Here is a 22,657-nt window from a genome sequence, read left to right on the forward strand (position 1 = left end):
TTTGGAATTTAATAGAGGTGGCGTTGTATAGCATTATAAATGTACTAAATGCCAATTGGTCATTCCCTTTAAAACAGTGTTACGTGAATTTTACCTGAATTTGGGGTTTTTTGTTTTTGTGGGTTTTTTTTTTTTTTTTTTTAGTAATCTCTACACCCAATGTGGGGCTCGAACTCACAACCCCGAGATCAAGAGTTGCATGCTTTTACGACTGAGCCAGCCAGGTGCCCTGAATTTTACCTTAATTTTGAAAAAATAAACTAAAAGAGACATGACAACTCAATGCAACTTGTTATCCTGGATTAGATCCTGGGCTAGATTTTTTTCTTTTTCTATAAAGGACCTTAGTGGGACAATGGGTAAAATTTGAATAAAGTCTGTAGGTTAAATAGTAGCATTGTGTTGATATTAATTTCCTGATTTTGATCATTGTACTAGAGTTATATAAGAGAATGTCTTATTTTTTTAGGAAAAATGCTCTGAAATATTTAGGGGTAGAGGGGCATTATGTCTGCAATTTGTGTGAATTAGAAATAATTGGAGAGAGAGAGAAGAGGAGGAAGAGGAGAGTGAGGGGGGAATGATAAAGCAAATGTGCTTAAATATTTACATCTGGGGAATCTCGGTGAAACATATAAGGTATTATTATTTTTTAATTAATTTATCTATTTGTCAGAGAGAGGGAACACAAGCAGGGGGAGCGGCAGGCAGAGGGAGAAGCAGGCTTCCCGCTGAGCAGGGAGCCCGATGTGGGACTCGATCCCAGGACCCCGGGATCATGACCTAAGCTGAAGGCAGAGGCTTAACCAACTGAGCCACCCAGGCGCTCCACATATAAGGTATTATATACACTATTTTTATGACTTTTCTATAAGTCTTAATTATTTCAAAATACAAAGTTTTTCATTATGTCAAAAAGATATCTGTAACCTCATGTTCATGGCAACATTATTTACAATAGCCAAGACATGGAAACAATGGATAAAGAAAATGTGATACACACACACACACACACACACGAATACTATTCAGCCATAGAAAAACACAAGGAAATCCTGCCATTTGTAACAACATGGATGGACCTTGAGGGCATTATGTTAAGTGAATTAAGTCAGTCTGAGAAAGACAAATACTATATGATCGTACTTATATGTGCAATCTAACAAAACAAAACAAAACAAAAAATCAAACTCATAGAAAGAAAGGGCAGATTTGTGGTTACCACAGACAGGGGAGCTGGAGGGAGGTGGTCAAAAGGTATAAACTTCCGGGGCGCCTGGGTGGCTCAGTTGGTTAAGCGACTGCCTTCGGCTCAGGTCATGATCCTGGGGTCCCAGGATCGAGTCCCGCATCAGGCTCCCTGCTCAGCAGGGAGTCTGCTTCTCGCTCTGACCCTCCCCCTGATCATGCTCTCTCTCTCTATCTCATTCTCTCTCTCAAATAAATAAATAAATAATCTTAAAAAAAAAAAGGTATAAACTTCCAGTTATAAGATAAATAAGTAGTAGGGATATAATGTACAACATGATGATTACTGTTAACACTGCTGTATGGTATATTTGAAATTAAGAGAGTAAATCCTAAAGAGTTCTTATCACAAGGAGAAAATAACCCATATTTTTCTTTCTTTTTTTTTTTGTATTTATAGGAGAGGATGGATGTTAACTAAAATTAGTGTGGTAATAATTTCACAATACAGGTAAGTCAAATCATTATGCTGCACACCTTAAACTTATACAGTGCTGGATGTCAATTCTATCTCAATAAAACTAGAACAAATATAAATAAAGTTTGTTTCCTTTAAAAAATCTTACTGTAAGTTACCTCTGTGGGGGAGGGGAGAGCATACAGTGAGCTTCTGGAGTGTTAGTAATATTTTATTCGGGCTCTGAGTAGTGGTTATATGGGCATTCATTTTATTTTATTATTTTTTATGGGCGTTCATCTTATAATTATTTGTTAAACTGTAAATAAACACTGTATGAATATTCTCTATGTATGTTATATTTCACAATATGAAAAGTAAAAGAAATGAATAAATATCCTTAATCTAAAAATGAAACATAACAGAATGCTGTAAACATATACTTAACTTTCAAAGAGAGGTCTCTGCTTCTTACATACCAGGTTCTTTTATTTTTTATTTGAGAGAGAGAGGGAGGGGGGGAGGGAGGGAGAGCACAGAGGGAGAGGGAGAAGCAGACACCCCACTGAGCAGAGAGCCTGACTGGGGCACGGGGCTCGATCCCGGGACCCTGAGATCAGGACCTGAGCCGAAGGCAGACGCTTAACTGACTGAGCCACCCAGGCGCCCCTATACCCAGGTTCTTTTATGATGATTGGTAGGACATGAGATACTGAGAAGCACTGCCCTGAAAGACTGGGTGGTGATGGATATTGTGCTTCCCTAGCCTTTCTCCTACTTTACTGATCAATCCTTCTTTTATCTTTCCATTTCCTCTGCCTCACCTCCCCCTTAAATGTCTGTGTTCTTCTAGGTCTTATCCTCAATCCTCTTCTGGCCTCATTATCCAAATTCTCATCAAATGACTGTATCAATTTCCATGGCTTCAACTAACAGCTATGAACTGACAAATTCCAACTCTCATAAATTTTAAACCCATATATCCAAGTATCTAGTATACATCTCTATTTTGATATCCCACAGGCTCTCAAACTCAACGTATACAAAAGTGATTTTTTAAAAAAGATTTTATTTATTTATTTGCCAGAGAGAGAGAGACACGCAGGCAGAGGGAGAAGCAAGCTTCCCGTGGAGCAATGAGCCCAATGCAAGGACCCTGGGATCATGACCTGAGCCGGAGGCAGATGCTTAACCGACTGAGCCACCCAGGCGTCCCTACAAAAGTGATTTTATCATCTTCCCCATCCCCTACAAATCTCAAATCTTGTCCTCCCAAATTCCTTGTTCAGTGAATGGTTCTCAAGTCTGAAGGAGAGAATTCACCCTTTCCATCTGTCTTGACTTGGTCCTGAATGTCTCTAAATCTTCCTCCATCTTCTATACTTTGATAATAAAAATTTTTTAAATGCTTAAAAATGTTTTTAAAATAATTTTTAAAATCTGCTCCCATTTCCCTATCATCACTGCCATTGTGTAGATTTAAGCTCTGAAATTTTTTACTTGAATTAATCTAGTAGCTACTTAACTGGTCTTCATGCTTCCAGTTTTGTCTCCTCTACCAATGCAGCTTTCACATGGCCACAAGATTAAATTTTCTTTTTTTTTTAAAGATTTTATTTATTTATTTGACAGAGACACAGCAAGAGAGGGAATATAAGCAGGCAGTGGGAGAGGGAGAAGGAGGCCTCCCGCCGAGCAGTGAGCCCAATTCGGGGCTCGATCCCAGGACCCTGGGATCATGACCCGAGCTGAAGGCAGACGCCCAACAACAGAGCCACCCAGGGGCCCCAAGATTAAATTTTCTAAAGTGAAAACCTGACCATGACTACTCTGCTTAGTCCTTCAGTGGCTTCCCACAGCTTCAGAATGAAATCCAAATACCTTGGCACCTTGGCATAACACGACCTACAATACTCTTCCTGGTCTAGTCTCTGACTCTCCACAGACTCATTTCTTTTTTTTTTTTTTTTAAGATTTTATTTATTTATATGACAGAGAGAGACACAGCGAGAGAGGGAACACAAGCAGAGGGAGTGGGAAAGGGAGAAGCACGCTTCCCGCTGAGCGGGGAGCCCGATGCGGGGCTCGATCCCAGGACCCTAGAATCATGACCTGAGCTGAAGGCAGACGCTTAACAGACTGAGCCACCCAGGCTCCCCTATCCTAAGTGCTTTATATGGACTTGTTCATTTAATTCTCACAACAACCTTAAATGAGGTAGGTAGTAGTATACTAATATTTATGAAGTAGCCAGAGAATGAGGAGACAGTGAAAGACATTGAGTTCATGTTCATTAAATATTATGAATTTTGTTCTTGTGAATTTATATACCCATCAGCTTGGGAAAATACTTATTCAGGTTCTTTATGCCCAGTGCTATGCCAGGTACTTTGGGAGCTATCTGTAGTGTCAGATAACTTGTGTGCTCAAGGTTACAGTAATTGAAAAGAGCATCACTGAAGAGGTGGGACTAGGGTGGGTTATTTTTTTTTCTTTATTTTTTTAAATAAATTTACACTCAGACGGTATCCCTTCCCTCTAACTCCTCCAAAAGAGAAGAAGAACAATCATCAATGACAAAGGGCAGCTGCAAAGACAGCACCCAAAATCGGCTTCACGCTCAGGAAGGGATACTGCACCTCCTCCTTGTGGTTCTGGGTACTCTACATGTTCAGAGAAACTTCTCTAGTAATGAACTATAGAAATGATCCCTGAAAGTATAGTCTTCTAGGGTGGGTTATTAGGCAAGAGAGGGTTTAGAAACAGAAAGAGGTGATGGGAGGACCTTCTAAGAAGAGGAAACAGTATGAAGAAAGGTATGGAGACAGGAATGTGCCTGGTGTGATCCAGGAAGAGTGAGGAGGAAATTGGTGTAACAGTATTGGCAGTTACAAGTGTGAGAGTAACAGGAAATAAGGTAGTATTGTGTTGGTAAAAGGAGAGCAGACAATAGAAAACTCAAACTTAAGCTGAAGAGTTTTCGCCTGATGTAGCTAGAGAGCTGTTGAATTTCCTTGAGCAAGAGTGTGGCATGATGAAAAAAGATTTTTTCAATAGCTGTGTATGAGATATACTAGAAACAGTAAAGCGAGGCCAGCTAGAAATCTGTCATGGTGATCATGGTATGAAGCAATGAGATCCTGGACGGTAGTGGCCCCAATAACATTGAAGAAGAATGTGGAAATGAGATACATTATGATGGGATAAATGAGAGATCCGTTTTTGAACCCTGTATCCAAAGAGGAGGCCAAGACTTTTACCTAAAAGACTGGAAGAATTGTGGTACCACAGACAGGAATGGGATATTTGAGAAGGAGAACCAAGTCTTAGGATAAATAATCTATTCTAAATTATTAAAAATTCAAAATAGCTGTGGCTTGGTGTAAGATGGTGATTTCTCTGAATTTTTTTTTTTTAAAGATTTTATTTATTTGTGAGAGAGACAATGAGAGACAGAGAGCATGAGAGGGAGGAGGGTCAGAGGGAGAAGCAGACTCCCTGCTGAGCAGGGAGCCCGATGTGGGACTTGATCCCGGGACTCCAGGATCATGACCTGAGCAGAAGACAGTCGCTTAACCAACTGAGCCACCCAGGCGCCCCTGTTTTCTCTGAATTTATTATCTTCCTAAGATACAACCAGGAACTAGAAAATATTACAACTCTATATATTTTTGTATAATGTCATTTATTTGTTCACTCAACACCTATTTACTTATAGCCTGGTGAGATTAGAGTGAGAGAGTTTGGCACAGTAGGGATTCAGTTGCAGATGGGCTAGAAAGAAAGAAGTTCATCAAGGAGGACGTTGCATAAAGTACCGAGGAATTTTGACTTTATTTTGTAAATAATGGGGAGCCATCAAAAGGATTTTGAGCCAAAAGGGAAACATAATCAGATCTTTTCTTCAGCACTAGACTTTTAGTTTTTCATGGACAGTGACCATTATTGTTTATCTTTGAGCTAGTCAGTGGGGGTGACATATTGCCTTTTGTTTATTAAACATCTATTATGAGGGACACCTGGATGGCTCAGTCAGTTAAGCATCTGCCTTCAGTTCAGGTCATGATCCCAGAGTCCTGGGATCAAGTCCCAAGTCGGGCTCCTTGCTCAGCGGGGAGCCTGCTTCTCCCTCTGCCTGCTGCTCCCCCCGCTTGTGTGCGCACTCTCTCTCTCTCTGTCAAATAAATAAATAAAATCTTAAAAGAAAAATTAAAAAATAAAAAATAAATAAACATCTATTATGGGACAGGTACTGTGCTGAAGTTTTATAAGTTTTAGTGTAAGTAACAAAACCATGTGCTACTCTCAAACAACAAATAAAAATGCACCCAGAATCTATTTCTCTCCATTTCTACTGCTACCACCCTAGTCCCAGTTGATCAGTTCTATTTGGATTATTGTAGTAGCCTAGTCTCCCTGCTTCCACTTTTGCCCTTCTACAGTCTGTTTTCTCAGAGTAGATACACTAATCTCAAAAGGGTAAGGACTTAAGCTTCTGGTTATGGTGGAGTAAGAAGGACTGAATTTATCCTTTGGCCTTAACTGCAGAACTGTACAAAATCTATGAGACAACAGTTCAGAGAGAGGGAATCTAGCTAGAGCCTCGTAGTCTCTCTGAGTTTAGGGGATAAGAGTTGAGAATTCAAGAAACCTGAAGTGGCTAACATATGCAGGGCACAGTACCAAAAAAAAGAGACCTTCAAAGAAAGATTGAGAGAGATAGAGGGAGAGGGAGAGATTGAGAGAGAAAAAAAGAGAGCAAGAGAAAGAGAGAAAGAGAAAGAGGTAATATTGCCTCAGTAGTGGAGACCAATTAGCTCTAAACTAAAGGTTGCTCTGGTCCTGCCTAACAAAACTTAAGAGAAAGCTTGAAAGGATTAAGCTGTTTCTGAGTAACTTAAGCGTATCCTAGAAAATCTCAAAAGTATCTGAAGGAGCAATGAAGAAAAGAACCCAGCACCCAACAATATAAAATCCACAATGCCTTGCATCTAGTAACAAATGATCAGGTATACAAAGCAGAAAAATACGAGCAAAATCCATCAATAAATACAGACCCAGAAATAACACAGATGATAGAATTAGTAGATAAGGACATTAAAACAGTTATTATGAATATATTCTATTTGTTCAAAAATGTAGAGGAAATGTGATCATTTGATCATTTGATCATGTTGAGGAGGGACATGGAGGAGATAAAAGACTGAAATTAAACTTCTAGAAATGAGGGATGCCTGGGTGGCGCAGTCAGTTGAGTGTCAGCTCAGGTCATGATCCCAGGGTTCTGGGATTGAGCCCCACATCAGGCTCCCTGCTCAGTGGGGAGTCTGCTTCTCCCTCTGCCTCTGCCCCTCCCCCCACTGCTTGTGACTGCCCTCTCTCTCAAATAAATAAATAAAATATTTTTAAAAAAATAAACTTCTAGAAATGATAAATACAATGTCTTAGAAAAAATATGCTTGATCAAATTAGATACTACTGAAGAAAAGATTAGTGAACTTGAAGACACAGTGATAGAAATTATCCAAAATTAAACACACAGAGAAAAAATGACCAGACAACAAAAGAACAGAGCATCAGTGTGCTGTGGGACAACTTCCCAAAGTCTGAACTTGGGAGAGATAATAGAAGTAGAGATGTCCCAGTCTCAATTATAATAGGTGGTCTTTAAAGCCATAAGACTGGATGCTATCCCAAAGGGGGTAATAGTAGAGGGAAAACAGAGGACCCATGACAGAACACTGGGGAATGGCTTTGTATAAGTAGGGATCCCTTTCTAGCAGTGTATATTAGAGAGTAGGCTCCAGAATCTCTGATTTCAAAATTTATTACTGACAACAGATTCTCAGCCTTCACAGCCAAATTCCTTAAAAAAAAAAAAAAATTATGCCTTCATTACTACCACTCCTTGCATACTAGGTTGTGGAAATATAGAGAAGAAAAATGTGATGGTAGAGGGGCTATGTTCCAGAGGGAGTGGTGTATAGACAAGGACAGCAGTGTGCGTGAGCATAGTATTTGGAGAGAACTTCAAGTAGCATGTTGTTAATGTATAGGGAGTATGTAGGGCAGTAGCAAGAGATGAGGCTACAAAGATCAGCATGGGGGGAATCATGGAAGGTTTTTTTTTTAAGATTTTATTTATTTACTTGACAGAGAGAGAGAGAGCACAAGTAGGGAGAGCGGCAGGCAGAGGGAGAAGCAGGCTCCCCCCTGAGCAGAGAACCCGATGTGGGACTTGATCCCAGGGTCCTGGGATCATGACCTGAGCCGAAGGCAGCCGCTTAACTGACTGAGCCACCTAGGCTCCCCTCATGTCAGGGTTTTAAGCAGAGGAGTGAAATGATTACATGTGTACTGGTGGCAGTGTAGAAGATGGATTGTAAGGAAGCAAGCCAAGGCAGGGAGATCAGTTAGAAGATGCATTAGCTTCCTAGGGCTGCCATAAGAAATTACTGCATATTGGGTGGCTTAAAACAATAGAAATGTATTCCAGGGGTGATCGAGCCCAGCACTGGGCTCCCTGCTCAGTGGGGAGTCTGCTTCTCCCTCTCCCTCTGCCCCTCCCCCACTGCTCATGTTCTCTCTCTCTCTCTCTCTCTCCTTCTCTCAAATAAATAATCTTTTAAAAAAGCATGTAGTATAGTGCCTGCCACACAGTGAGGTCTCAGTAAATGTCAGCAATTACACAGTCACCACTCTCCAAACTTGTTTTACTACCAATAGTCTCATTCTTAGTTAATGGTCTCACCATTGACCTAGGCTCCCACACCAGAGCCTTTTAGGCTTTAAGCCATTCTAATACTCCTAAATGGCTTTAAGCCCTTACCTCCTCTCATACCTGCCCTATTCACTTAGTCAGCAAAGGCCTATCAATTCCTCAGAAATACCTCTCTGAATCTATCACTTCCTCTCTTTTGTTCAGGACCTCATTTCTCCCTTGAGACAATTCCAACAGCCTTCTAAACTTGTCTCCCTTCCTTTGATCTTTCTCCTACCCGGTCTATTCTTCACAATGTAACCAGCCAGTCTAAAACACCGTTCACTTTCCCCTTTAAAGCTCTTCAGTGGCTGGGGCGCCTGGGTGGCTCAGTTGGTTAAGCGACTGCCTTCGGCTCAGGTCATGGTCCTGGAGTCCTGGGATTGAGTCCCACATCGGGCTCCCGGCTCAGCAGGGAGCCTGCTTCTCCCTCTGACCCTCTCCCCTCTCGTGCTGTTTCTCTCTCTCTCTCTCTCTCAAATAAATAAATAAATAAAATCTTTAAAAAAAAAAAAAAAAGCTCTTCAGTGGCTACCAGTTATACTTCATGGTTTGGCCTGCGAGGCCTTGTGCTCTGACCCCTGCCTACCTGTCCAACTTCATCTTCTATCAATTCCTTATTCCATACCTTTAGTTCAGCTATACAATCTATTTTCATTTACAAGAATGGGCCATACTGTTTTACCACAGCATGCCTGGGTAATTTAATGTCTTCCCGACCTTGTACCCTTTGTAAATGCTTACTCATGTTCTGTCTCCACTTAATTACCTTCTCTGTGAAGATGTCTCTAATCTCACTCTCCATTGTTATACTTTATTACATTTTCTATGTTTATGTTTCCCCTACTACAAGATTTTCTTTATTGCTTAACAGCAAAAGCCATGTCCTATTCATATTTTTATGCTCAACATGCTGCATAGTGTCTTGTACATTGTGAGAGGGCAATAACTATTTAATGACTAAATGAACCTCTTCTCCAATTGTATTTCCCACTATCTGACCAGTTCTATGAATACACGTCGCTCTTTCTAGCCACTCTTCCTTGCCTCCGCCAGTCTCTGTGCCTACAATGTTTCCCATCACCTACTGAAAACCTACCTATTTGCCCAGGGCCAAAACATTCTCATCTCCTATCGCTATCTTTTCTGACCACCATGGCTGGAAATGATCCCTTTCATGTTCCATTCTTTATTATAGCATGAGATTTTAGGATCAGTAGGATGCAAAGATTAATGAAATCTACTCTTCACCTTAAAAATTCTGTCACACTGGGTGCCCATAAACTAGGACAGGGGTTCTCAAAGTTTAGTGGATAAAAGTATCACCTAGGGGGATTGTTCAAAATCTTCGGGGCCCACCTCCAAAGATCCTGATTCAGTAACTGGGACCTGGGAATCAACTTTTTAAACAAGCATTCTAGGTGATTCTGATGAAGATACGTGGGTCTGTATGTGTCCTTTGGGAGGTTCATGGACCCTGAAATTACATGAGAACTGTGTAAATATATGCATATATGTGCATTTTTTAGAAAGAGTCCACAGTTTATATTCTATCACCTATAACCTCCAACAAAGTTTGAAACTCACTTATCAAATGGAAAACATATATTAACTGACAAGTTACAAAACAAGCTAAGAGCTAGTACAGAAATATAAATAAAGTGCTATGGGAACATAAACCAGGGAACAATTAAGTGTGCCTGGGGTAGCTAGGGAAAGTTTCACATGAGGGCAATACTTTTTATTTTTAAGTTTTTATTTAAATTCCTAGTTAGTTAATATACAGTGTAATATTAGTTTCAGGTGTGCAATATAGGGATTCAACAATTCTGTACATCACCCAGTGCTCATCACAGCAAGTGCCCTCCTTAATCCCCATCACCCATTTCACCCATCCCTCTGCCCACCTCCCCCCTAGTAACCATCAGTTTGTTCTCTACAGATAAGAGTCTGTTTCTTGGGGCACCTGGGTGGCTCAGTTGGTTAAGTGTCCAACTCTTGATTTCGGCTCAGGTCATGATCTCAGGGTTGTGAGATCGAGCCCTGTGTAGGGCTCTGCGCTCAGCGAGGAGTCTGGTTGAGATTCTCTCTTCCTCTCCCTTTACCCCTCCTTCTGCTCGAGCACACACTCTCTAAATAAATAAATAAATAAATAATCTTTAAAAAGTCTATTTCTTGGTTTGCATAAGGGCAACACTTTAGAAGGATATTCGAAAATGAGTACAACTTTACCTAGTGGAACAGAAGACTACTAGTATTCTAGGCCGAGGGAACAGCATATGTAAAGAAACAGAGATACAAAAGGCAAGTTTTACATTCTGTTATGTTTAGAATATTTGTGAGGGAAGTGCATATGTATCGAGATTAGAGACCTTGCATGCCAAGTTAAAGAAGGTAAACTTTATCCTGTATGTAACAGAGAAACAACAGGGTTTTTTTAAATTGAGGTAAAATTCACATAACATAAAATTCACCACTGTAACCACTTTAAGGTGTACAATTCAATAACTTCCAGTACATTCACTTTGTTGTGCAACCATCACCATTATCTAATTTCAGAACACTTCATCACTCAAATAGAAACCATGTGCCCATTAAGCAGTTACTTCCCATTGCCCCCTTACCCCTAAGCTCTGGGCAACCACTAATCTGCTTTCTGTCTCTAAGGATTTGTCTACTGTAAGTATTTCATACAGATGGAATCACACAGGATGAAGCTTTTATCTCTTTGGCTCCTTTCACTTAGGTTTAGGTTTAGTTGATCCATGTTGTAGCATGTATCAGTTCTTCATTCATTCCCTGTTTTGGCTGAATGCCGTTCCACTGTCTGGATATACCACATTTTGTCTACCTGTTCAGTAGTTGATGGACATATGTGTTGTTTCCACTTCCTGACTATGATTAATAATGCTGTTATGAACATTCACATACAAGTTTTCATTTGAAAACCTGTTTTCAATTCTCTTGGATATATACCTAGGAGTGACACTTCTGAGTCATTTGGTAATTCTGTGTTTAACTTTTTTAGGAACATGAAAAAAGGCCTTTTTTTGAGAGAGAGAGAGAGAGAGCGTGCATGCACACACAAGCGTGAGCAGGGGAGGGGCAGAGGGAAAGGGAGAGAGAATCTTCAAACAGATTCCCCGTTGAGCAAGGATCCTGATGCAGGGCTCAATCCCAGGACCCTGAGATCATGCTCTGAGCCCAAATCAAGAGTTGGACACTTAACCGACTGAGCCATCCAGATGCCCCACAAACAGAGACTTTTAAGCGAAGAAATGATCAGTAAGATAGCCACTACAGCACAACGTAGAAGAAAGCTAGAATAGGAAAGAGATAGGAGGCAGGAAGACTACAGAGGTGGTTACTGTAATAGTCTAAATAAAAGTAGACAAGAGTTTAACTTAGAAAGTCTACGGAGCAGATAAAATAACAGTATGTGTAGTGTTCAGGTTAAGGAATAGGGATAAGTCAAGGAGCTGACACTGAATTTGCTAGCTTAAAAAACCAGAGGGATGGTAACATTAACCGAAGCTGAGAACATATGAAGGATAAGAAGTTTAAGAAAGGTAGGGGGCACCTGGGTGGCTCAGTCAGTGGGGCGTCTGCCTTCGACTCAGGTCATTGTCCCGGGGTCCTGGGATTGAGCCCCGCATCGCATCGGGCTCCCCACTCAGCAGGGAGCCTGCTTCTCCCCCTCCCCTTCCACTAGTGCTCTGTCTCTTGCTTTCTCTCTCTCTCTCAAATAAATAAATAAAATCTTTTTTTTTTTTTTTTAAAGGAAGTTTAAGGGGCGCCTGGGTGGCTCAGTCATTAAGCGTCTGCCTTCGGCTCAGGTCATGATCCCAGGGTCCTGGGATCGAGCCCCGCACCAGGTTCCCTGCTCGGCCAGGAGCCTGCTTCTCCCTCTCCCACTCTGCCTGCTTGTGTTCCCTCTCTAGCTGTCTCTCTCTCTCTCTCTCTGTCAAATAAATAAAATAAAATCTTTAAAAAAAAAAAAAAAAGGAAGTTTAAGAAAAGTAGTAGAGGGCGCCTGGGTGGCTCAGTTGGTTAAGCGACTGCCTTCGGCTCAGGTCATGATCCTGGAGTCCCGGGATCGAGTCCCGCATCGGGCTCCCTGCTCAGCAGGGAGTCTGCTTCTCCCTCTGACCCTCCTCCCTCTCATGCTCTCTGTCTCTCATTCTCTCTCTGTCAAATAATAAAATAAAATAAAAAGAAAAGTAGTAGAGCACAGTGGTTAAGTGTATTGGGTCTGGAGCCAGAGGTTCGAATTCAGACACAGCCCCTTAGTATCTGTATGACTTGAGCAGATACCTGCCTTTCCTTGTGTCAATATCCTCATCTGGAAAATGGAGAATATAATATACCACTTCACCAAGTTGTGAGAAATAAAATGAGTTAAAATATATAAAGCACTTAGAATAGTACTGAGCATATAGTAAGTGCTCAATAAATATAATCTACCATTGTTTGTTATTGTTGATGATGCTAATGTTATTTGAGGTAAAAAGTTTAAGTCTGAGGTGTTATGTCTGGAACATTTAGGGGAGAAGAGTCCACTAGGCAGTAAGAAATACTAAAATGATCCTAGAAAAGAGCACAGGCAATAATTTCTCTGACACTGGCTATAGAAATTTTTTTCTAGATAGGTCCCCTGAGGCAAGGAAAACAAAAGCAAAAATAAACCATTGGGACTACACCAAAATAAAAAGTGGTGAAAGAAACAATCAACAAAACTAAAAGGCAACCTATGGAATGGGAGAAGATATTTGCAAATGACATCCAATACAGGGTTAGTATCCAAAATATATGAAGAACTTACACAACTCAACACCAAAAAACAAATAATCCAATTAAAAAATGGGCAGAAGACATGAACAGACATTTCTCCAAAGAAGACCTATAGATGGCCAACAGACACATGAAAAGATGCTCAACCTCACTAATAATCAGGGAAATACAAATCAAAACTGCAATGAGCTATCAGGACTGGCTCAGTCAGTGGAGCATGCAACTCTTGATCACAGGGTTGTGAGTTCAAGCCCCATATTGGGTGTGGAGATTACTTAAAAAGATAAAGTCTTAAAAGAAAAAGAAAACTACAATTGAGCTATCACCTCACACCTGTCAGAATGGCTAAAATCAGCAACACAAAAAACAACAGATGTTGGTGAGGATGCGGAGAAAGGGGAACCCTCTTGCACTGTTGGTGGGAATGAAAACTGGTACAGCCACTCTGGAAAACAGTATGGCAGTCCCTCAAAAAGTTAAAAATAGAACTATCCTACAACCCAGCAATTGCACTACTAGGTATTTACCCAGAGTACAAAAACATAAATTCAAAGGGATACATGCACCCTGATGTTTACAGCAGCATTATCTTTTTTTTTTTTTTTTAAAGATTTTATTTATTTGACAGAGCACAAGCAGAGGGAGAGAGAGGGAGAAGCAGGCTCCCCGCCGAGCAAGGAGCCCGATGCGGACTCGATCCCAGGACCCTGGCATCATGACCTGGGCCGAAGGCAGCCGCTTAACCGACCGAGCCACCCAGCCGTCCCAGCATTATCTTTTTTTTAAAAAGATTTTCTTTATTTATTTGAGAGAGAGAGTATGAGAGAGAGCATGAGCAGTGGAGAGGGGCAGAGGGAGAGGGAGAAGCAGACTCCCCGCTGAGCAGGGAGCCTGACACAGGGCTCGATCCCAGGACCGCAAGATCATGACCTGAGCTGAAGGCAGACGCTTAACCGACTGAGCCACCCAGGCACCCCTATAGCAGCATTATCTATGATAGCCAAATTATGGAACCAGCACAAGTGTCCACTGATTGATGAATGGATAAAGAAGAGATGGTATAAATGCACATTGGAATATTATTCAGCCATAAAAAAGAATGAAACCTTGCCATTTGCAATGACATGGATGGAGCTAGAGAGTATTAAGCTAAGTGAAATAAGTCAGTCAAAGAAAGACAAATACTATATGATTTCACTTATATGTGGAATTTAAGGAACAAAACAAATGAGCATAGGGGAAAAAGGGAAAGAGAGGCAAACCAAGAAACAGACTCTTAACTATAGAAAATAAACTGATGGTTACCAGAGGGGAGGTGGGGGGCATGGGTGAAATAGGTGATGAGGATTAAGGAGTGCACTTGTCATGATGAGCACTGGGTGATTAAAATTTTTTAAAAAAAGAAAGAAATACTAAGATGGATCTTGAAAAAAAAGGTACTTTAAATCATTGGTATAGATGAAATTTCTCATAGAAAATGTGTAAATAAGACCAAAAAAAAAAAAAAAGAATCAAGGATAGAAATCTCCTTTCTGGGGTATTCCTTAACCCAACCTCTAAACATTCCCTTAGGAACCAACCTTAGCCTATTCCTCTTGTTATAATCACCCTAAGCAATCTCATAAATTCCATGCTTTTAACAATTACCTAAGTGCTAATAGTTTTTAAATGTCTACTTCCTGTCTTCATCTCTCCCCTGAACTTCAAAATCTCATATCCTATTACCTGATTAATGCCTCTTCTTAAATGCTCCTAAACATACCTGAAACTGAACTTATTGTCACCCTCACCACCAAGCCTGTTCCTCCTATATTCCTTATCTCAGTTGGTGGTACCATTTTCCTCCTAGGTCAAGCCAGAAACCTGCAAGTCATCCTCTTACTCAACAGTGCTGCTACGAACATACACATCTTATTTCCCACTAAGGTTTTGGGTTTTTTTAAGTCAGCTCTATGCCCAACGTGGGGCTTGAACTCATGACCCCAAGATCAAGAGTTACATGCTCACCCAACTGAGCCAGCCAGGTGCCCCTTTCACTAAGGTTTTATTCTACTTTTCTGAAGATCTCTAGAATCCATCCTCTCCAACCCTACAACTGCCCTAGTTTAGGCCCTCATCATCTTGTACATGATATAACAATTGTATCCTCACCAATCTCCCAGCCGTGGATCTTGGCCAAGGCTCTTCATTCCCACCCACCACAATTATCTTTTTAAGATAAAATTCTATTTTTTTTAAGATTTTATTTATTTATTTGACAGAGAGAGACACAGTGAGAGAGGGAACACAAGCAGGGGGAGTGGGAGAGGGAGAAGCAGGCTTCCCACTGTGCAGGGAGCCCGATGCGGGGCTCGATCCCAGGACCCTGGGATCATGACCTGAGCCAAAGGCAGACGCTTAATGACTGAGCCACCCAGGCGCCCCAGATGAAATTCTATTAATAATAAATAAAATAAAAATTCATTTTAAAAAAAGAAAGTGTTACACTAGAAAATATTCACAATACAAAACAAAGTAGAAAAGGAAGACTGGAGAAACAAAAACAGAGATGAACCATAGAGAAAATAAAAACTAAAATGGCAGATATAATCCAACTATATCAATAATATCATTAAAGGTGAATAGATTAGGGGTGCCTGGGTGGCTCAGTTGGTTGGGCGACTGCCTTCAGCTCAGGTCATGATTCTGGAGTCCCTGGATCGAGTCCCACGTCAGGCTCCCTGCTCGGCAGGGAGCCTGCTTCTGCCTCTGACCCTCCCCCTTCTCATGTGCTCTCTCTCTCTCATTCTCTCTGTCTCAAATAAATAAATAAAATCTTTAAAAAAAAAAAGGTGAATAGATTCAACAATCCAATCAAAAGACAGTTATTGTCAGATGGATTAAAAAAACAAGATCCAGCTATATGCTATCTGCAGGAGAAACACTAGATTAAAGATACAAATAGGTTGAAAGTAAAAGGATGGAAAAATATATACCACACAAACAGCAACCATAAGAAATCTGGAACTGCTGGACTAATATTGGACAAAATGGGCTTTAAGAATAAAATGTTACTGGGGCACCTGGCTGGCTCAGTCAGTAGAGCATGTGACTCTCGATCTCAGGGTTGTAAGTTTGAGCCCCACATTGGGTGTAGAGATTACTTAAAAATAATAAAAAAAAAACCTTAAAAAAAAGAATAAAATGCTACTAGAGATAAAGAAGGACATTTTATAATAATAAAACTAGCAGGACTATATAACAATTAAAATATATATACACCTAACAAAAGAACCCCAAAATACGTGAAGCAGAAATTGACAGAATTGAAGGGATAAATAGACAATTCAACAATAATAGCTGGAGACTTCAATATCCCACTTTTAATAATGGATAGAACAACAGGACAGAAGATCAACAAAAGAAACTGAAGACTTAAACAATACTCTATACCAATTAGACCTAACCTACCTCTTCAGAATGCCACATCCAACAACAAAAGAATACCCATTACTCTGAAATGCACATGGAACATTCTCCAGAACTGACTATATGCTAGGCCTCAGTAAATTTAAAATGATGGAAATTGTATGAACTATATTCTTTGATCACACTGGAGTGAAATTAGAGATTAATAACAAAGAAGTTTGGGGAATTAACAAATACGTGGAAATTAAACAAGGCACTCCTGGAAAAGCAAGGGTTCAAATAAAAATCACAAGGGAAATTAGAAAATACTATGAGATGAGTAAAAATGTAAACACAACATACCAAAACTTACAGGTTGCCACTAAAGCAGTGCTTACAAGGAATTGTATAGATATAAATGCCTACATTTTTTTTTAAAGATTTTATTTATTTATTTGACAGAGACAGAGATAGGGAGAGCAGGAACACAAGCAGTGGGAGTGGGAGAGGGAGAAGCAGGCTTCCCCTCGAGGAGGGAGCCCGATGTGGGACTCGATCCCAGGACCCTGGGATCATGACCCGAGCCGAAGGCAGACGCTTAATGACTGAGCCACCCAGGCGCCCTATAAATGCCTACATTAAAAAAAGAAAGATCTCACATCAGCAACCTAACCTTCCACTTGAAGATACTGGAAAAAGAAGAGCAAACTAAACCCAAAGCAAATAGAAAAAAGAAAATAATAAGGATGAGACTGTAATATAATAAAACAGAGATTAGAAAAACAACAGAGAAAAATCAGTGCATCAAAAGTTGATTCTTTGAAAAGATCAACAAAACTGCCAAACCTTTAGCTAGACTGATGAGGAAAAAAGTCTCAAATTACTAAAATCAGGAATGAAAGTGGGAAATCACACTACTCATATTAGAAATACAAAAATGATTAGTAGGCAGTTTAGATAACCTAGATGAAATGGACAAATCCCTAGAAAACACACAATAACTAAAATGACTCAAGAAGAAATAAAAAATCTGAATACATCTAAATAAGTAAAAAGATTGAAGTAGTGATCAAAATGTTTCCCAAAAAGAAAAGTCCAGACACAGATGGCTTCACTAGTGAATTCTACCAAACACTTAAGAGTTAATACCAATTCTTCACAAACTCTTCCAAAAAATAAATAAATAAATAAAGAGAGAACACTTCCTAACTTGCTCTATGAGGTTAGTATTACCCTGATATCAAAACCAAAGACATTGCTCGACAAGAAAATTACAGACCAGAATCTCTTATGACTATAGACACACACATACACACACATACACAAACTAAAAAGGATTATAAACCACGACCAAGTAAGGTTTGTCCCAAGAATATGTTGGTTTCACATCCAAAAATCAATTAGTGTAAAACACCAAATCGACAGAATAAAGAACAAAAACCACATGATCATCTCAATAGACGCAGAAAACTGACAAACTTCAAAACCTCTTTATGATAAAACACTCAATAAAGTAGGAGCAAAGGGAACTTCCTCAACTTGGTAAAGGGCATGTATGAAAAACCCACAGCTAACATAGTATTTAATGGTGAAAGACTGAAAGCTTTTCCCTAAGCTCAGGAGCAAAACAAATATGTCTACTCTTGCCACTTGTATTCAACATCGTACTGAAGGATCTAGCCAGGGCAATTAGGCAAGAAAAAGAAATGCAAGGCATCCAGACTGGAAAAAAAAAGTAAAAGTATCTCTGTTTGTAGATGACATCGTCTTGTATGTAGAAAATCCTAAGAAATCCACTAAAAAACTATTAGTACTAAGAAATGGATTCAGCAGGGGTGCAGGATATAAGATAAATATACAAAAATTGGTGGTATTTCTATATACTTGCACACTTGCAAAAAACAACCCAAAAATGAATTTAAGGAAATTCCTTAAGGTTGTTTCTTTGCAGAAATTTATAAGCTGAACGTAAAATTCATATGGAAACTCAAGGGACACAAGGATAGCCATATGCAAAAGATGAAGTTGGATCCTTACCTCACATCATAGACAAAATTAACTCAAAATGGATCAAAGACCTCAATGTAACATAAGTGTAAATCTTCATTACCTTGGATTGGGTGATGAATTCATAGGCATGACACCAAAACACAAGTAACCAAAGGAAAAAATGGGTATGCTGTACTTAACCAAAATTCAAAACTTCGGTGCTTCCAAGGATATATCAAGAGAGCAAAAAGATTCTCCCCCTTCATCAGTTAAAGGATCCATGGCAAGACAGTACATGCCAGCCAGATTCCAGGAAGATAGGAGATGAAATCCTCAATATAAACAGGGACTGAAGAGCTTGAACAGGAGGATAAAGAAGTCATAGGTATAAACTGCAACTAAATTAATTTTCTTTTTTTTTAAAGATTTTATTTATTTGATAGAGACACAGCGAGAGAGGGAACACAAGCAGGGGGAGTGGGAGAGGGAGAAGCAGGCTTCCCGCTGAGCAGGGAGCTCAATGTGGGACTCGATCCCAGGATGCTGGGATCATGACCTGACCCTAAGGCAGACGCTTAACGACTGAGCCACCCAGGCGCCCCTAAATTAATTTTCTTATAGTTTTTAAGCCTAAGACACCCAGGACTATGAAAAAGATCTCTCTAAATGCAATCAGCTTATCTAACTTTATCCTTGAAGGTAATCTCACATGCCTAAATTTTAGAATGCTCGGGGAAAATATAAAACACATCTGAGACACTACTTTAGTTATGAGAATAACTGCTTAGGGAAAGCAGTGCACAGGTACGTCAGCCACACTTGTAAAAAGGCAATTCAGGGGAGCCTGGCTGGCTCAGTCGGAAGAGCACATGACTCTTGATCTCAGGGTCATGAGTTCGAGCCCCACAGTTCAGCAGGGAAACAATGTTTTCAAGCATAAAAATTTACTTGGGGAGAATCAGAGGATGATTTATTTTTTTTAAAGATTTTATTTATTTATTTGTCAGAGAGAGACAGAGAGAGAACACAAGCAGGGGGAGAGGCAAGCAGAGGGGGAAGCAGGCTCCCCGCTGAGTAAGGACCCCCCCCCGATATGGGACCCGATCCGAGGACCCTAGGATCATGACCTGAGCCGAAGGCAGTCGCTTAACCAACTGAGCCACCCAGGCGTCCCAGAGGATGATTTATTTAGACAATAAGTTGTATTTTACTCTCCCTGCTGTAAAGAGTCAAAAAATGAGAGGTATTAGACCCTCTCAATTCTAAATCTGTGCCCGCACCATGTGTCCTGAATGTTGGCTCCCTAACCCAAGGACCTCAATGACTGTTATGTCACAGAACATAAAAAAAGAAGTTATCAAACACATGGAAGGCAAAAATTCCCCAGTTCCTGTCATCAGATCTTGTTTGAGAGATGACAGCTCATTAAAAGGTGTTGGTATTAGAAAGTGGTTCAAGGATATGGGGAAAAAATAACAAATTCGGAGGCAAAGGTAGAGCTTCTCCAGGACAATGAGGAAAGAAGGTATTAAACTTCCAGGGAGCAACAGAAAAAAAAGAGTGAAAAGACAACTCACAGAATGAGAGAAAATATTTGCAAATTATATATATATATATATATATGTTAAAGCACTAGTATATAAATTCTTACAACTTGATAATAAGACAAATAGTCCCGTTAAAATATTGACAAAGGAGGGGTGCCTGGGTGGCTCAGTCGGTTAAGCCCCAACTCTTGATTTCAGCTCAGGTCATGATCTCAGGGTCATGAGATTGAGCCCCGCGTCAGGCTCTGCGCTGGCATGGAGCCTGCTTAAGATTCTCTCTCTCCCTCTGGCCCTCCCCTCCCCCACCGCTCACGTGCTCTCTTCTCTCTCTTTCTCTCTCTCAAAAAAAAAAAAAAAACAAAAAACCTGACAAAAGAGACTTCCAATTTCCAGTCTGGAACATAAGGAGTTTAGAAGTCACCACTCCGTCCTAACAAGTAAAAAGCTTAACAAACTGAAAAATCAACAACTCTGGGCAGGGGCCCTGGGATCGAGCCCCGCATTGGGCTCCCTGCTGTGCTTCTCCCTTTCCCTCTGCCCTTCTCCCTTGCTTGTGCTTGCTCTCTCTTGTGCTCTCTGTATCTCTCTCTAAAATAAATGAGTAAAACCTTTAAAAAAAAATCAACAACTCTTCCTAGATCTGTCAGAAAAGTAAGGTCACAAGGCAAACCACTGTTCCCAAAATTGGAGAGATAGGCAGACACACAGAATCATAACTCTTCAGAGAAGAAACCTCTGCAAGAACCAGTACTGGCATAGAAAAATCTGAACTATAATTGATGAAATGCTGGAGGCTCAGAGTAGACAAGCCTGAGAGATAAAAAACCCAGGAAGACGGGGCACCTGGGTGGTGCAGTCAGTTAACCGGTGGACTCTTGGTTTTGGCTCAGGTAGTGATCTCAGGGTTGTGGGATTGAGCCCCACGTTGGGCTCCACACTCAGCTCAGAGTCTGCTTGGATTCTCTCTTCCTCTGCCCCTCCCCACTATGCTTGCTCTCTCTCTCTTTCTCTCTTTAGAATAAATAAATAAATCTTTAAAAAAAATTCAGGGAGGGCGCCTGGGTGGCTCAGTCATTAAGCGTCTGCCTTCAGCTCAGGTCATGATCCCAGGGTCCTGGGATCGAGTCCCACATCAGGCTCCTTGCACAGTGGGGAGTCTGCTTCTCTCTCTACCTGCTCTGCCTGCTTGTGTTCCCTCTCTCGCTGTCTCTCCCTCTGTCAAATAAATAAATAAAATCTTAAAAAAAATCAGGGAGACCCAGTCATGGGGACCCCCACAGTTTTATGAGTTTTACCTCCAGATTCTTATAAGGAAGACTAATGAAAAATCTCCTCAGGATTCCAGCAAGAGGAGAGGAAAATAATCATTCTAAAATATGCCAGACCATTCTGTTCTACCTAACAAGGCCTGCCCTCAAGAGAAACTACTTTATGGCCGCCTAACCTATTGGGGTTTTATCAGAGCATAACCAACCTGGGGGCAGGGAAATACCCAAATCCTGACCCCTCTATCCACCCTGTATCACCTGAGGGGTGGGAGAAAAAAACTGAGAGACCAAGTTCACAGCCCAGGGGCAGAGGCTACTGAAAAACTGAGGCCTAATCATAGGACTATAAAATGCTTCCCCTCCCGCCAAACTTTACCAGTACATTACTACAGGCCTATTTACCAAAGTTCCTTTTACCTAGCACATCATGTCTGGTTTCCACCAAAAAATTACAAGGCATACCAAAAGACAAAAAAATACAGTTTGAAGAAACAGAGCAAACATCAGAACTAGACCCAGGTGTTGGAATTATCAGACCATAAATTTATTTATTTATTTATTTATTTATTTATTTATTTATTTATTTATTTATTTGACAGAGAAAGAGACAGCGAGAGAGGGAACGCAAGCAGGGGGAGTGGGAGAGGGAGAAGCAGGCTTCCCGCTGAGCAGAGAGCCCGATTCGGGGCTCGATCCCAGGACCCCGGGATGATGACTAAGCCAAAGGCAGACCCTAAGGACTGAGCCACTCAGGTGCCCCTCAGACCATAAATTTAAAACAATTATGATTAATATGCTAGGGGCATAACATGCAAGATAACATGCAAGAACAGATGAGAAATTTTAGCAGAGAGATGGAAATTCTAAAAAAGAATCAAAAAGAATTGCTGGAGATCAAAAACACTATAACAGAAATGAAGAATGCCTTTAAAAGGCTCATTAGTAGACTGTACATGGCTGAGGAAAAAATCTCTGAGCTTGAAAATAACTCAATAGAAACCTGCAGAAATGAAAACCGAAGTGAAAAAGACTTTCTTAAGAAAAGGGGACTGATAATCTAGGCACTGTGGGTAAACAAAAAAAGTATAATATATTCATAACGGGAATACCAGGAGAAGAAAGAAAAAAAGGAACAGAAGAAATCTTTCTTATTCTTAATTAATCTAATAGACAACAGTATGCTCAAAATTATAAGAGCAAAAATGTATTCAATTATGTATGTTTGTGTGTGTGTATTGCCTGTGTGCATGTGTGTATATGCTTATCATAG

The 22,657-nt window shown here is 40.4% G+C and overlaps 1 protein-coding gene and 1 non-coding gene across 3 annotated transcripts in view; both read right to left on the reverse strand.

Annotated features, from left to right (window-relative positions):
• SLC7A3 (solute carrier family 7 member 3) overlaps positions 1-22,657 on the reverse strand; it is a 155,150-nt gene that overhangs the window by 92,181 nt on the left and 40,312 nt on the right. The window lies entirely within an intron of this gene.
• Positions 4,161-4,372, reverse strand: LOC123851872 (small nucleolar RNA U3). The gene has a single exon (XR_006792725.1). It is a non-coding gene; the product is annotated as a small nucleolar RNA U3 (small nucleolar RNA).

This window comes from Mirounga angustirostris, unplaced genomic scaffold (assembly GCF_029215605.1).
Source record: "Mirounga angustirostris isolate CCGP_5_RB_7025 unplaced genomic scaffold, mMirAng1.0.hap1 SCAF_11, whole genome shotgun sequence".
NCBI lineage: Eukaryota > Metazoa > Chordata > Mammalia > Carnivora > Phocidae > Mirounga > Mirounga angustirostris.